General features: G+C 35.6%; 1 protein-coding gene across 5 annotated transcripts in view; it reads left to right on the top strand.

Annotated features, from left to right (window-relative positions):
- Positions 1-17054, top strand: part of Stat92E (Signal transducer and transcription activator Stat92E) — a 477065-nt gene that overhangs the window by 228731 nt on the left and 231280 nt on the right. The window lies entirely within an intron of this gene.

The following is a 17054-nucleotide window of genomic DNA, read 5'->3' as shown; positions in this document are numbered from 1 at the left end:
AAGTGAACAAAGAAAAAAAAATTGTCTCAGATTCTGCAAAGGAATGTTGAATGGCCATTGCCCATTTTTATCAGATTATTTAGAGAACTTTGAATTTATTCCCAGTTCTTGTCTAAATAATGTATTCCCAACTGAGAGTTTATATATATATATATATAATATATATATATATATATATATAAATCCTTAGCCCAACCAAAGTACATTTGTACTTTGGTTGGGTTAAGGATATTTTTTGTTTATTTTTTTATAATTTTTTATTATTATTATTATTAAGTGAGAATTATTATTATGTAAGGGAGTCAGGGACTCATTGAGGGAGGCCACATACTACCTGCACCAACTATCATAGTTGTTCATTCACACTACTTGCACATATCTCTTGGCATTCCATTCCAATCATACACCACTCTATGAGAAAAAAAATCTATTTCTCACCCCTTTCTTGATGACATTCATTCTCAACATCCAAGGATGCCCTCTCACCCTTTCCCAACCTTCCATAAAATGAAAAACTCCATCTACTGAAATCCTCCTTGACCCTTGCAGAAGTTTATAAATCTTAATCATATCCTCCCCCTCTTTCTCCTATTTGCTAGTGTCTGCAGTCTACAAATTCTCAATCTGTCTTTGGAATCTGTATTCCACAATCCTAATATAATTTTTAATACTGCTTTGCAATCTTTGCTATATGACCCTTGAATTTCAACTTCCTATCATCTAAATCTCCAAAATCCCTAACCCGATCAGTTTCTTCTAGCATAATCCCATCAATGTAATATGACATTGAATATCTAATCGCACCAAAGAGTGTGACTGCATTTACTGACATTGAACTTGCATTAATTTGCCCATGCCCACAATTCCAGCCTATTCAAATCAATCTGCAAGTACTGCATATCAGCAGCATTCCAGATTACCCTACCTATCTTCATCATCAGCAAATAACTGTATGTCGCCTGTCAAATCCTTCCCAAGATCATTAATGTAAAGATTGAATAACAATGGACCAATGATTGATCCTGTGGGACACCACTGGTTACCTAAATCTTGCAGACTCACATCCCCCATGTGCCACTTTTTGATATTTGTCAGTCAGCCATCCTCTTCTAAGCTAATATTTTATAATCAATACCCATATTCTTCAATTTATGCAACAGTCTTCCATGCTGCATTCTGTCAAAAGCTTTAGCAAAATCCAAAAGTATCATGATGTATCCATTTCCCTTGTCTAGTTCAATGGTAACATTATTATAGAATGTGAACAAGTTGCTAAAACATGGTGACCTTCCCTTAGTAAACCCATGCTATTCATTGCAAAGTAGAGATTCATTGTCAACTCATTTCTGAATGTGAGCCCTAACCAACTTTTCCAAAATATTCACCATCACTCTTTGCACCACACCCTTAAGCAGTGGGATTACCATACATTCTTTCCATTCTTGCAGAACCTTCCCTGTTCTGAGACTTAAATTATATAGCCTGGTTAATGAAATAACCAGTTTATCCAAAAACATCCATGCTGAGATCCCATCAGTCCCTATTGCCAAATGCTTATTCAATTTGTGCAACATAATAAATTTAGTTTAATCCTTTATCCAAGTGTGAGCAAACAAAGTTTGCGCCTGAAAGTATCTTCAGGACTGGGGTAAGGTGGTGCAACACCAGGGTGACTCCTTGCAAAGGTGGAGCAAGCTAGTATCACTCCTATCTCAGTAGTGATAGGAGTGATAGTAGCTTGCTCCACCTTTGCAAGTAGTCGCCCTGGTGTTGCACCACCTTACCCCAGTCCTGAAGATACTTTCAGGTGCAAACTTTATTTGCTCATACTTGGATAAAGGATTAAACTAAATTTATTATATTCTAACCAAGTGAAAAATAAACTTTCAATTTGTGCAACAGCTCTACCTCCTCCTCTTTATACATCTGAGTTTCTTCATTCGAGGAGGAATTAGCAGTGAGCATGATGTTTCATAAAACAGGTCTGCTAATTTTTTTAAAAGCTTTATAGCAAAATTAGCAGAAGAGTTATTCTTTCATATTTATTCTTTCTTTTACTTGCAGCATAATGATAAAATTCTTTTCAGAGCCAGTTTCTTTTCATACTCAGACTTAGCTTTCTGTACAACAATTTTATATATTTGTAATTTTTAAATTTATTTTTTACTTAATCCAGCAAGCCTGCTTTAGAGACTAAGCATGGAACTTTTTTAAGCCACTTCAGGCCTCCAATAAGCAGAACAGTGGTGTTTCACTTGGTGATAAAATTCATCTCCCAGCTAAAGACAGTCACAAAACATCCATATCAATGGTGGGATTTTAAACCACAGCTTGTTGGTTTGAGAGCAGCTATGCTATCCACTTAGCCAGCCAGGTCGGCTATTACCACTGCCATTTTTGATGAATGGTGACTGTAGAAGTTGTAGAAACTGAATGACTTTTGAAAGAATATGCATTTGTGAAAAACTTGTCATTAAGAATTAATTACTCTCTTCTCTACTGAGTACAGTCAATTTTTAGAGTACTGTTAGAAGCACTAACACTATGCTAAATTGATAACAGTATTTATTAACTGCATGGATATTTAATTTCTGTCTAGTTATGAGAATGATGCCAATTATAACAGCTTTATGTCAAGAAAATTGGAAATTAGAGCTATTTCAAGAAGAGAAGCTCATTTAATCTAGATATTTGGATGTTGTTATAAGTAAAACTGGAAGAAAAGTATTGTCCTTGAAATTACAGTATTGAGTTTTGCTTTCTTTGGAAGATAACAGGATGGTCAGAATCTCACTGGAGAATAGTTTGGAGATCAGAGTGAAGGGTTGTAGAAGTAAACATCCTAGTGATTTTTGTGACCTGTGTAGTGGAAGGTTTATTAAAAAGGGCCATCATCAGCCAAACTGGATTATTTACAATCATCTAAAGAAATTCACTAATGTGTGTGTGTGTATTTTATTATTATTTTTATTTTAATATATATTTATCTCCCACATGAAAGGTACAAGAACCTATTGATATTCTTCTTATAGAGCTGTAGGTTGAAATTGTTCGGAAACACATCATGAGGAAGGCTGTTCTATAGGACAGAGGTAGATGGAATAAATGAGGAAGTGGAGAAGCAGGTTCAATGGGTTTACACTTGTACTGTAAAGGGATGTTGTATAGCAGCTGCTCTTGTTTTAACAGGTCTAACAGCAAGTAGAGGAATTATGTTTGCCAATTCACTAGAGCAGTGACCATGGAAGTACCTGTAGAAGAGAGACATAGCTGAAATATTGTGCCTGTGAGATAGTGTTGAAGTGAGCCTTTGAGGGAAGGGTCATCTTAGAGCTGAACTGTTCTCCTTTGGACAGCATTAAGAATTTTTAAGGATTTCTGAGGATGAGGGAAGGTGAGCTGAGATCCCTTTTGCAAGAGAAAAGGCAAGACTGCATTCTGGCATCATTGAAAGTGACTAGATTATCCTCACCCCACTGAAAGATGGTATGGAAATCAGTGTTTAAGGAACTGGTTGTAGATGATCTTGTAATGATGTCTCAGAACTACATGGTTTATCAAAGGAGCAGGATGAGTGGAGAGTACTATCATCGGCAAAACTATGGATAGGACTTGTAGTGATTGAGAGTAGGCCACTTATGTACAAAAGAAAGAGGATAGGTGAGAGAACAGAGCCCTCAAGTTCTCCTACAAGTGCTATCCACCAGGACATGCAGTGAACGACCAAAGAGAAAGCTGGCTATTCAGTTACAGAGGGTAGCAGGTAGACTGAAGAAGGGTATTTTGCAAAGCAGACCTTTATACCAAATACGATCAAAAGCCTTGGAAATGTCAAGGGCAATAGCACACATTTCTCCAAACCTTTCCATTGCACCTGTCCAGTGGTGAGTAATGTAGGCTAAGATATCAGCTGTGAATCTGAATTGGTGGAATCCATACTGGTGGTCACTGATTAACTGGTGAGCTTCTAGGTAGTGAAGAAGTTGACTATTGATAACTTTCTCCATTATTTCAGAGAGGATTGAGGTGATGGCACTTGGGCAGTAGGCTTATGTCTCCCTTTTTAATCAAATGTTGTGCTCCAGAGCCAACGCCTGATTATGATAGGAGAGATGCTATCGAGACTAGAGAACTTTGTATGTTCAGGTTGTTTAATATTCTTCTTATGTCTTTCTGTCAAAATGCCACAGGAGGCATATGGTGCTCAGTTGCTAGTATGGAAGGAGGTGATTTGCCTTTGTCATCTGCAGTCATTAGCAGAAAAGAGTGACACTAGGAGATCAGCTTTTTCTTTGGGGGAGCTCTAACAGTTCCATCTGGGTAGGAGAGAGGTGAGAGCACAGATGTGCAGAGGTACTGTCTGATGGCTTTTGTGAAGGACCATAAGGTATGGCTACTGTTTGGAGAAGAGATGAAGTTTTCTGCTAATGGCTTTTATGAACTTGGATTTGATTTGCTGCTTGATAGTTGATTAGGCTGGTTGACTGAGTAGCTAGCATATCTGCTCTCCAGCCAAGAGGCTGTGTTCAAATGCTGCCAAGGGCATGGATGTTTGTGATTATATACTAACTCTTTATGAAAATTTAATTTGTGACTCTACCACTTCTTCTAGCAGAAGGTTTCACTCCCAAAACCAATGAGATATAGGAGTGACCATACAGTGTCAAAGTGACGTCACATGTGAATAACTAATTAAAATAGTTGATTTACGTTTATTGCGTGCTTCCACATAGGCTGAGTATGAAGCTTGGGTTCTTGATGCAAGCCACTTGCAGTAAGTTGAGTTTTTTTTCCTTCGAGGTGTTTTCATACATCTTCCGTTAAACACTAAGGCTTGGAAAGTAGACAAGAATTTTGGATGGAATGAGGGATAAATGCCTTCATGCCACTGAGGATGATTTCTGTGACTCACGGGGTTGGAAAAGCAGAAACAATAGTCATTCTTGAAGAGTAGTAGTTCTGGAGATCATCCCACTTTGTACATTTGTAGTGACAAAGGACATGAGGTCGGGTGTGATCAGAGGAGAGACATTCTGTGAGACTGGAAACTTGACTTGATTTATTTGAGTTGCTGAGAGGAGAGCCACAGTGTGTCTGGAAGGAGAACTAGTTAAAAGAAAGATCAAAGGTATTGGAAGAGTGGAGGGGATTATCTAGAATTCAGGTAGGTAGCTACATGATTTGCATTAGTTTGTTCCATATAGCAAAATATTACACATCATGTCTGGCTTGATCTGTGGTGTTAGAAAAGGGGAGCCTGTTGGAATTGTGGAAATTCAGGTCACTTAGGACTATGACTTTACTGCTTGGGTAGCTGGATTGTAGATGGTCGATTTTCATGGAGGTCTTTGTGGTTTTCAGAGTTTGGAGACCAGTAAATGTAGCAGATGAATGTTACTAAGTGGTACAAGGAAACCTTCAGCCAGAGGAGGTCAAAAGCATTGGATTCTAAATTTGAAAATCTCTGGCAGGCAATGTTAACAAAGGCACAGGTGCCATCTTTGTGGTGAAATGAATCACGAAGAGTATAATTTGGGCATTGAAGGTTGATTGTGGTCGATGTAGCTGTAATTTGGGTTTCTGTTAAGAGAAGGTGGTCTGATTTGGATGTCTAAGTTGTGATGAACGTTGTTTATATTGGAATTTATGCCGCAGATGTTTGTGATGTGGATGTGGAAATGATTTTTTTGTTAGGGATCCTGGTGAGTTTGGAATATTGTGTTTGGTTTGAATTGTTTGGATGAACTGATGAGAATTATTATGCTCTCATTGTTTGTCATCATTGTTTGTCTTTCATTTTTAACTTCTGGATTATTTTCGATGAAAGGAAAGAGTGGAGACATGCGGTGGGGGAGATGGCTAGTGAACATGACACCGATACAGAAAGTGACCAGTCTCCTTGCCATTCTGTGGCCTTGATGACGGTACCTCCCACATACCACTATTTGGACTCTCTCAACAGGCATGACTCAGCAGAGTATGTGGAAATGGGCTTATTTACTCTAAAAATGATATTACGAAGAACATGTCACCTCTTTTGATTCCTGGCTATTACCTTGGGATCGCTTCATTCTACTTTCCTTTCTTTCATTATAATGTTATCCCCCCCCCCCCCCCCCCAATGTCTGCTTAGTGGGTCTTTTCCCCTGGAGTTCTTGAATTTGGATATCCTTCATTTTCCATTTTGTGTACATGTACTACACCCATTCAAATGATCTGACTGGGTGTAGTACATAATTAAGTGAGAATGGGAGTGGGAATAAAACTGAATGTGAGAATTACAGAGGAATTTCTCTACTTAAGCTATTAATACCTGAGAGGTATTGAGTATAGCTTGGGTATTAACAATTTGTCCAAAGAGGTCCCTACTAATTAGCAATGACAAAATCCATTCTTGCAATCATTTATTAGTACAAAGGTTTCCAGGTAGCATCGAAGTCCACTAAATGCAATTGAAGTGAAAAGCATAACACTATAGATATATATTGGTATCCTTCATAGGAATGGGTAGAATATAGTCTAATTTCTAGGCTAAATACCAGTGGAATAACAGAGCATAAAAAATGGTGACATAAAACATCTATCGTCTCTAGAGTATAAGGGTTCAGAACGATTCGGAATACCATGAGGACCAGAAGACATTTTATATCTATAATGGACAAAATCCTTCTGATCTCCTCAAGAATTGGAGAAAGAAGTAAGAAGCGTGGAGATTTTGTGGCACTGCAATAGAGCTGTTAGAGTACAAAAGTTGGGGGGGGGGATTACTGCCAGTGATATTGGAAAGGGACTAGAAAGCATGACTACCATATGAACGTGCTGCAGGTTTCATTATGTTGACCATTCAAAATCAATTTTGTTTTAATAATTTTTGCATTTGACTTATTTGAGCTCTAGTACAAGCATTTTGTGACATCAATGAAAGCAAATTATTATATGTTGTATTCTTCTCTTGAAAAGCTTTGAAACAAAAGTTAGATGGGGGGGGGGGATTTAAATTGCAGTGAGAATTGAATGTTTCTCTACCTGTATGAATTGCTTCATTCATTCATTGCAAATGTTTGGCTTAAAAGCTTGGAAAAAACAATTCTGCCATAAAATAAATCATAGAAATCATAAAGATCATTCCACTTGACATTTCTTATAATGTCAAACAACACATGAATGAAAACTACTACTAGGAAGTTCTAGAGTGTTGGTGTGTCTTTTTGTCGGCCTGGTTGGCTGAGTGATTAGCGTATCCACTCTCCAGCCAAAAAGCTGCAGGTTTGAATTCCGCCAAGGGCATGGATGTTTCTGATTGTCTGTGAAAATACTAGTGGTGGTGGTGGTCGGCTGTAGATGGTATTGGTATAGATCAGGGGTGGAGAACTCCTCGCCCGCGGGCAAAATTTTGCCCGCGAGTCTATTTCAATTTGCCCCTTTGCTGATGTACTTGTATGTGCATGTAAATAAAATTTTATAATAACTTAAATTTATTATAATTAAATTTATTTAAATTTAAATAATTAAATACACAAGATCAAAAATAACTATATTACATAAAATATGATCGTCATATGTCTGGCAACCATCAAATCGAGACCAGCAATTAAAAAAAAAAAGAAATCAGGAGCATTTCTCGCAGGCAAAGTTCAGACCTTCTCTGATTGGTTGCTTCTCAATTACATTTTCCCGCGTGTCAAAACATATTGACTTTGACTTTGTTTTTCTCATTCAGTACTGCGAGTGCCTTGTAATTAACTAGTTGACAACTTTATTCAATTTATTTTTTTAAATGACAAGTTTTAGTGAAAAGCATAAAAGAAGTGGTGAATGTGTTCTGTTTTGTGAAAAATGGATAGAACTATACTTTATTGAAATTAATGACAAGTGCATTTGTCTTATTTGTGATGAACATGTTGCAGTTTACAAAAAATATAATCTCGAATGACATTATTTGAGTAAGAATAAGAAATATGAATATTTAAAAGGATCAGAACATTTAGACAAGATAGCGACTTTGGAAGAAATATAATCAAAAGCCAATCTCTTTTTAAAAAATTTATTCAGGAAAGACCATCTGTAACGCAAGCTAGTTATGCATTGTGTGAACAAATTGCTAAAAAACTTAAAACCCATAATGAAGGTGAGTTTGTGAAAGATTGCATGTTTACTACCGTCGAAATTTTATGTCCAGAAAAACTGAGTTTGTTTAAAAATATTGGCCTATCAAGAACTGTTTCTGACTATATTATAGATATCGCTGATGATATCCAAACTTCTTTGAAAGTAGATTCTGCAGAATTTGTGTTTTACTTATTAGCAGTCAATGAGACTACTGATCTGTCAAATCCTGCACAAATGGCTATGTTTATATGAGGAATAACTACAGATTTCAATATACGAGAAGAATTTCTTGCTTTAAAATCAATGAAGGGGACAACTAAAGGTGAAGATTTATTTGAAACGGTCAATTCAGCATTAAAGGGTTTCGATTCACTGTATGAAAAACTGAGTTATCTCGCTACAGATGGTGCTCCATCCATAGCAGGTCATGAAAAAGGGCTCGTGGCTCTGATTAAGAATGAATTTAAGAAACGTCAATTGAACCCAAATACTTCAATTGTGTGCCACTGCTTCATTCATATGGAAAATCTATGTGCAATGTCACTCAAGATGAACAGCATCATGAATGTAGTAACAAAGGCCATTAATTTGATAAAAAGTAAATTTATTAAGGGTTGAACAACAAGTAATTCAAATAATTTTTGCAAGATCTTGAAGCCGAATATGGGGACTTATTGTACCATTGTGAAGTTAGGTGGCTAAGTAGATCTCAAATGCTCAAGCGATTTTATGAACTTCAAGACGAAGTGAAAATTTTTTTGGATTAAAGGTGTCTCCATTAAAGAATTGGAGGATGAAAAGTTCAAAGTGATTTAGCATTTTTAGTAGACATAACTAGTCATTTGAATAATCTAAATTTGAAATTACAAGGCCCCAATCAGTTAATGACCCCTTTGCTCACTCATATCAAAAGCTTTGAATCGATGCTTCAATTATTTCTTACCCAACTGAAAAAAAAAACCTCTTTACACATTTTCCAAAATTAATAGAACACAATCCAAAATCAACAAGTGAGTATGTTGATGAGTGTCAAAGTGTTTTAAATCAATTTCAAAGGAGATTTGAAGATATAAAAAAATCAAAGAATTGAGTTACAGATATTTGAAACACCTTTTGATATACACCCTGAGGAAGCCTCCGATTCTTCACAATTAGAGTTGATTGATTTGCAGTGTGATAACACTTTGAGATCAAAATATAGTAATCTGCCTATATTGGACTTTACAGATCTATTGATTCTGAGAAATTCCCTTCTTTAAAAAATAATGCCTTGAAAATAGCTTCTCACTTTTCTAGTACTTATCAATGTGAGCAATTTTTTTCATTGCATTATGGGAGATACTGTGATAGGAGTGATGTTAGCTTGGTCCACCTTTGCTACGAGTTTCCCAGTGTTGTACCACCTTACCCCAGTCCTGAAGATACTTTCAGGCACAAACTTTGTTTGCTCACACTTGGATAAAGGATTAAACTAAATTTATTATAGTCTACACAATTGTAATTAAAAGATACCATATCAGATGAGAATGTTGCACATTTACTTATTGAGATATATATTGCACGCTACATACACTATATATAAGAGTTAAAATTCGCCAGTCGCCCGTGGAAGTTTTTAAATAAGTAATTTTCACCCTTGATACTAAAAAGGTTCCCCACCCCTGGTATAGATGATGAAAGTAGTTGGTGGATGTGGTGGAGATGGAGAGTTGTGGTGTAGGTGCCTTCCCTCGATGAGTCTTTGGACTCCCTGGAGGTGTTATGTAATAATAATAATAATAATAATAATAATATGGGTGTTGTTTCATGGGAGAAGAAATACATTTGATTGTGGTCTGAATTGCTTCAACATTCTTTGGATTAGCATGGTTGGCATTCTTACCGTACTTAGAATTATCAGGTATTCTAGAATAATTTTTTCAGATTTATAGGTATTACCTCATGGCTCACTGTTGACTTCATGCAGGAAAAATAAGCCCTGGGTGGGCATCATGAAAAGTTCAGAATGGATGGAGGAGTATGGGAGTAGTAGAAACAAAAACAAATTTTATAGAATGAGGCTAAGAGATTTAGCAAGGAAATATCATCAGAAAGATAAGATTCTAAGCTGAATACTTTTCATCATTGGGTATCTTAGTGAACATATGCACAAGTGTTGCCTCTGAGATGAAAAGAAGTTTGAGTTTAAATGGAAAAAGTGAGATAAGTAACAATTGAAGAAGCTGAAGGTTGACATTGTTCCTTCTTTATAGGTGTTGTTTGGTATGTTGAAATTCAATATGCCAAACTACAGAATCTCAATCAACGTTACTTTGCTTATCAACAAAAAATTTCATCAGATGATATCCTATAACACCATTCAGAAGTTTGTAGACCACTATCACAGAACCCCCCGTCTTTTTCCTGTTAACCAGAGTCTGTAGTTCACATATTTGCAATCTGTCTTCATAATCTAAATTCCATAATCATGATATAATCTTTGTAATTCTTCTTTGCACCCTTTCCACAGTTTCTTTTCCCCTTGGAATCCAACAGGCTATCTACACACAGTAGTCCAGGTATAGTCTTATCAAGACCTTGTGAAGAGGCAAAATGACTGCCTTATCCTTACATGTTCAAGGTTTATTTCAACATTGCAATTATCCTCTGAGTTGTATTTGCAATTTTTGCTGTGTGATCTTTGAACTTCCAATTCTTATCCACCAATATGCCAAAATTTCTACCCTCATCAGTTTCTTATAGAATAACCCCTAATATAATATGCCACTGGAAATCTTATCACATGTAAAATAGTATTCTCCTAAGATCATAATTTCTAGCTTTATAGCTGTTGTAATAGATATGGTATGAAGGTCAGCAATAAAACGACAAAGACAATGAAAATAGGCAGAATCATTGAAAATGTCAACTGCGTTGTGAATGGAGAACCTGTGGAACAAGTAAAACATTTCAGCTATTTAGGCACGATTTTTACTGAAGACGGTAAATTAAATATAGAAATAGACAACAGAATCAGCAAAGCTGGTATGGTGGGAAGTCAATTGAAAAAATTCATATGGAATAAGAGAGAAATTAGTCGGAACACTAAATTAGCTGTATACAAGACAGTGTTCAAACCAGTTTTAACTTATGGATCTGAGAGCTGGGTCAGAAGTAAAACACTTGACCAAAGACTAGAGACCACAGATATGAGAGTCCTGAAAAAGAGTATAGGCATGAACAGATGGCATCAATGGCAGTATCATATTAAATACGAGGATATTAGGAAAGAACTTGACATTGTCAGCATCCAGGAATGCGTTAGCAGAGCTAATCTCAGGTGGTATGGTCACTTAAACAGAATGGGCGAGGAAAGATTAGCAAAACAAGTGTTCTCTGCCAGGTTGGCAGCAAAACGACCCAGAGGAAGACCAAGATATAGGTGGATTGATACGGTACAAAGTGCTTTAGACGATAGAAATATAAGATCTGATAATGTTGGAGTCTTGACAAGTGACAGACTGATTTGGAGGAAAATTGTAGATAGGAAATTAATAATGATGGAATTTTTTTCATGTAGTGCTATCATATCATATACACCCCTTGACGGTACATGGCAGGAATTTGATGATGATGATGATGATAGTTCAGCATGTAACTAGATGCCAAAGTGCATAACTTTACACTTACTAACATTAAACTGGCAGTCATTTCATTTGTCCAAATTTCCACCCTGTTTAATATCATTCTGTAAGTGCTGGATATCAGTAGCATTCCTAATTACCTTAACTATCTTTGCATCACCAGCTAACAAATGAACATTTCCTGCCAGGTCTTTCCCACTATTATTAATGTATTGATTTCAGAACAGTTGTCCAAGGACTGATTCCTTGGAGTATACCACTGGTCACTTTAAATCTGCCAGATTGACTCTTACCATATATCCCTTTTTGAACCCCCCCCCCCCTTCTGAGAACTATCTATTTATCCAAATCAAGAGTTTATATTCTAATATTACATTCTCTAGTTTATGCAGCAGTCATTCGTTTGTTATTCTATCAAATGCCTTACCAAAGTCCAACATATCATATTTATTCTGTTATAATGAGATTTGATCTCTGTTACCAATTGTTATAGAGAGGGGGGGGGATTATTTATCATCATTATCATCAATTCCTGCCATGTATCCTCAAGGGGGTGTACAGAATATAATAGTACTACATGAAAAGTAACCCCTAGAGAGCGCGTCCCCTGGGTGGCGGATAGGGGAGCCCACCATGTGTGTGTGTGTGTGTATTTATATATATATATATATGGTGGGGTGGTCCGAATATACTGAATAAGGAATCGTGGACCAACAGGGCCATAAGGGGCAATCATCTTGATTGTAAGGGAAGCTACACTCCCATGGACTCCTAGCTGGATCTATCCTCTCCTTCTTCAACTTTGAGGAAGACCCACTTACTTTAATCTTTCCTATAAGGCCTTATCAGCCAACTCTTCTTACTTTATGACCCTTGTGCTATTAGAGTACTCGAGGGCCATGGGGTCTTTTCATTTCTGGCCTTACAACTATGTCCTCTCTATAAACCTTACTATATTTCTTCTATAATCTACCCTTTCCCCTTCAATATACCCTATTCATGCTATGGGTTTAAATTCGGAAGAAGGCGAGTTCAGAAGCCTTAAGGTAGCAGCCCTACCAATGAACTATTCCATCGTCAGGCTAGTCCCCTGACATGGAGAACATAACCATACTTGTAAGCTGACAGAAAAAGACAATCGGATTGAATCTATGGGAAACGACCCTGGAATGGAAAAGGGAAAACGAAAATGGAAATGACAAAATATAATACACATAGCAAACTGGAATGTAAGAGGAATAGCATATAAAGAAATAGAATTAGACCAGTTATTAAATGAAAGAAATTTTAAAATAGCAGTAATCACTGAAACAAAAAAGAAATTAAAAGGAACTATGAGAACTGAAAATTTTAATGTGATATACAGTGGAGTCGACAGAGACCAAAGAGCACAAGCAGGAGTCATGATTTGGATTCATAACTCCCTTTCAAAACAGTTAAAACATTATAAATTATGGAATGAAAGAATAATAGAAGCTAGAATAAAAATAGATAGAGGCTATTTAACAATAATTGGTTTATATGCCCCAGAAGAAGGAAGAGAACAGGATAATATTAATTTTTATAATCAGCTACAAAACATATATAATAAAATAAATAAAAATGATTACATAATTTTTGCAGGAGACTTAAATGCAAGAATTGGAAACAAAAATTAATAATAATATAGGAATACATGGAGAACACACTCTAAACAGAAATGGTAAAAAATTGATTGACTTTGTAGTTTATAATAACCTAAAAATAATGAATTCCTTCTATAAACATAAAGACATACTGTCGTGACGTTCTATTTTCATGTTATGTTCTAAATCCGCCATCTTGCTAAAAGTCACTTTCATAAAATAAAGGAAAACTAATTGCAAATTAATCACTGATCTAAGGGTAGAGAAATTTCTATTATACTGCGCCACTCTATCCTTAGATAAGTCTATATGAATTAGTAAGATTAATTCAAAATTAGTTAGCAGTCTTTTCACTCATTCAGGCCGATGGTATTTATTTTCTTTCCTTCTGGGATTCCCGCTAGATCCGAATTTTTGTGAACGGTGCAGTAAAAAGAAATTCAGGCAAACACAATATTTAAATTAACAAACAAAACATTTAATATATGGTTATATAACAAAATACATGTATTCCACTTTTAAATATGATAACTCAGTCAAGCTAGTACATCAGGTCAAGTCATTCACAATAAATCAATCTTCCAAACTTTCACATACAATTTCACAGTTTCAGAATCACAAAGTTCCTATACTCAACTTATTACAATAGAAATTCTTATTTAAACAGTTTCCTTGTGTCTCTCAGCTACATTCTACGATTAACTCATAACAGGCACTAACCACGGTAGATATCACTTCAATGTCTATATTTTCAACTCTCAGCCTCGATGGTAAGCTACAGTTAATGTTAGAAACAGCGCAACGGAACTAATACTTAAATCTTCATACACTGAAATAAACTAATATGACTGTCCTTACCAGAAATAATCTTCGGTACTTCCAATATTTTGTGAACACACTTTCAAATTGTATTTATCACACTTGCAAAACACTAAATAACTAAAACATTACTAATCGCGCTTCTAAAACTCCAGATAACAACTATAAGGTACATTAATTATTCTTATTTTTCATTCATCAACTAGTTTAACCCCGTACAATTCCTTTTTTTGGTAGCATAGAAATAAGTCGTAATTGTAGACTGACTGGATTTATTCAGAATTCTTCGTCGAATATCCAGTTCTCTAATTATCCGATTACGGCAATAATTTCCTTTTTATTACTACGGCTGGTTTTGCTTTCAGCCAACTATAAGATTCACTTATATAAAAAAAATATCTACTCAATTCTTCCCTAAGAACCTTTTAATTACATCTACTTCTTTAGTTTACTTCCTTGCTACCTTATAGTTCCAAAGTTCCGTTCCGACTCCCTTTTACAACTACGTATCTATTTTCTCTCTTCTCCACAAACGCTCCCTTCACACGCGCCCGTTTATTTTCACGCGTCTCCATGACAACCGATAGACGTAAACATTCTCGCGAATGTTACATTACGCTATACAACTACATTGAGTTATTACATAACATTAAGCTTTCACAAAAGGAATAAATAGAATGATCGCATTTCAATAAATGCGCAGTTAAACTACAAATATAAGTTCTTACAATATTGACATAACAATAAATAAAACAGCTTAATAACATTTAATACAGAATCTATTTACCATTAACACATTTCTTTGATTAAGCAATTAAATATTTGACATAATTAAGGTAGTTATATAATATCAATTATAATTTATGTTATTTACATTAAATAATATCTACAAATATAGTTCTTATGACGGAAAATCATGTTGGATTCTGAATCAAACAACATTTATTCTATTTTCTACATAATTAGAATCCAACAAAGGCTTACTCTTCCTCTGAAAAATTTTTCCTTAAAGAAAAATTTTTCACTCTAAACCTTTAGGTGGTGGAATCAGATTTCTACTACTCTCCTTTTGGGGGGGGGGGGGGAGTCTTAGGTTATACCTTGTTTGGATGAAACTCCGTCCTGTGTTTTCTACAACGCATGTACTATCTTCTACAACTTCTCGGTCTTTACTTAGATTCTTACTGTCATTACATTTGACTGTAGTATAACTTCTATTTTGGTGACTGATTCTTGTGGTTTTCCTTCTGTAATTATTTAAGTCCTTATAATTGTCTCCTCTTCTCATATTCTTAGTTCTGATATGGAAAGCTGATATCTCAGTAAAATTAATCTCAGCTGGTAATTGATTCTCAGTACAAATCTCTTGCTCAGAATCAGATACTTGAAGTTTTGATGTCAAGTCAGTGTCAAGTTGAATAACAGGCTGATCAAGTATAGTAGAGCTTAAATCAGTATTTTTCACAGCTTTTTTGTCTATAGATGATTGCATCTTATCAGGTTGTTCTTCTTGATTAGGCACACAAAATCTTCTTGTTAGTTGCCTTGTTCCTGTGCACTCAGAGTTATAGTTTTTTTTAACACGTATTCTTCTATTCAATATGGATATTTGACCTGTGGAAAAGTCACAAGAGAAGTGATGCTTCTCCATAAAATTTGTTCCTAATATTATGTGAGCATTTAAGCTAGGAGAGAAAGGGACTATCAATAGATCTTGATATACACAGAGGTTGATGTCAGGTATATAAATTTGTGCACGAACTTTTTCATATGCTGTAGATCTCGAATTAGAAAGAGTGGAAATTCTTACAGGTCTCCATAAATTGGTGACATCCTTCCATAATCTATCTTTTAACTTAAGGAAATAATGCTTACTGATGATTGAGGCATTACAACCTGTGTCAAATAGAATGTTACAATTATGACCTTTGACACATCCTGTAACCTTCATCATTAACTCTCTTGATCTAGGGAAATTTTGAGCTTTATTATATGTTCTGTTAGAAATATGTCCAAAATTAGAGTTTCTTCTGCTGTTAGAGTAGTTTCTTTTATTAAAGTAGCAATTCCTAGCGATGTGACCAATCTTGTTGCAATTAAAACATTTGGGAGGATCTCCATCATCTCTGAGAAATTTTCTCCTTGTCTGAGCTTGAGGATCAATGGGAATTTGCTGTCGAACATTCTCCAGGGCTTCCACTACTCTATCCAATTTAGCCAATATTGGTTTATTTTGCTTCTCAACCTCCAGTTTGACAACTTTACTAATATGTTCTGCTGTGGGATTGAAATTTTCTTGAAATCCTACAGTCATTTCTGTCAATTTTTTTATTACTTCATCTAATTTATTCTTCATTGGCTGTTGCAATTTTTCTACTTCCTGGTGAACAATGTCTTTTACTTCCTTGAATAATTTCTTGTTGGTTTGTTCTTTCATGTCGGACATACAGTTTTGATCAATAGGATTCTCTCTAATGATTTTCCTTTCATCTTCTTTCTTTCTGCTCTCTTTTGAGGATTTATTTACTCCTATGGAACAATCAGTTGTTTCTACTATGTTTACAAGGCCAATATTGGATGAAAGGCAAAGGTCTCCAATCATCTGTTCCTTTTCCTTGACAGCTATAAGACATTCCTCTAGTGAGGTTATCTTCTTCTTATAGGCTGTCTCCCTCAGTTCTTGTCTGACACCTTGTCTAAATTGTTGATAAACTGCCCAATCCAAATGAGGTGTGTCTTCATTGGATACATTTAAACTTTCATAGAGAGTTAGTAATCGATTGTAGAAGTCACCAACACATTCTTTGTCCTTTTGTATAATCCTCTGTAGTTTCCACAAATTTGGTCCAACACTCCTCCGTTTACAAAATTGAGATAG

This window comes from Typopeltis vanoorti, chromosome 22 (genome assembly GCF_054136105.1).
Source record: "Typopeltis vanoorti isolate ZY-2024b chromosome 22, IOZ_Tvanoo_1.0, whole genome shotgun sequence".
Lineage (NCBI taxonomy): Eukaryota > Metazoa > Arthropoda > Arachnida > Uropygi > Thelyphonidae > Typopeltis > Typopeltis vanoorti.
Note: the sequence above shows the minus strand (reverse complement) of the source record. Positions and strands in the feature narration are given on the sequence as shown.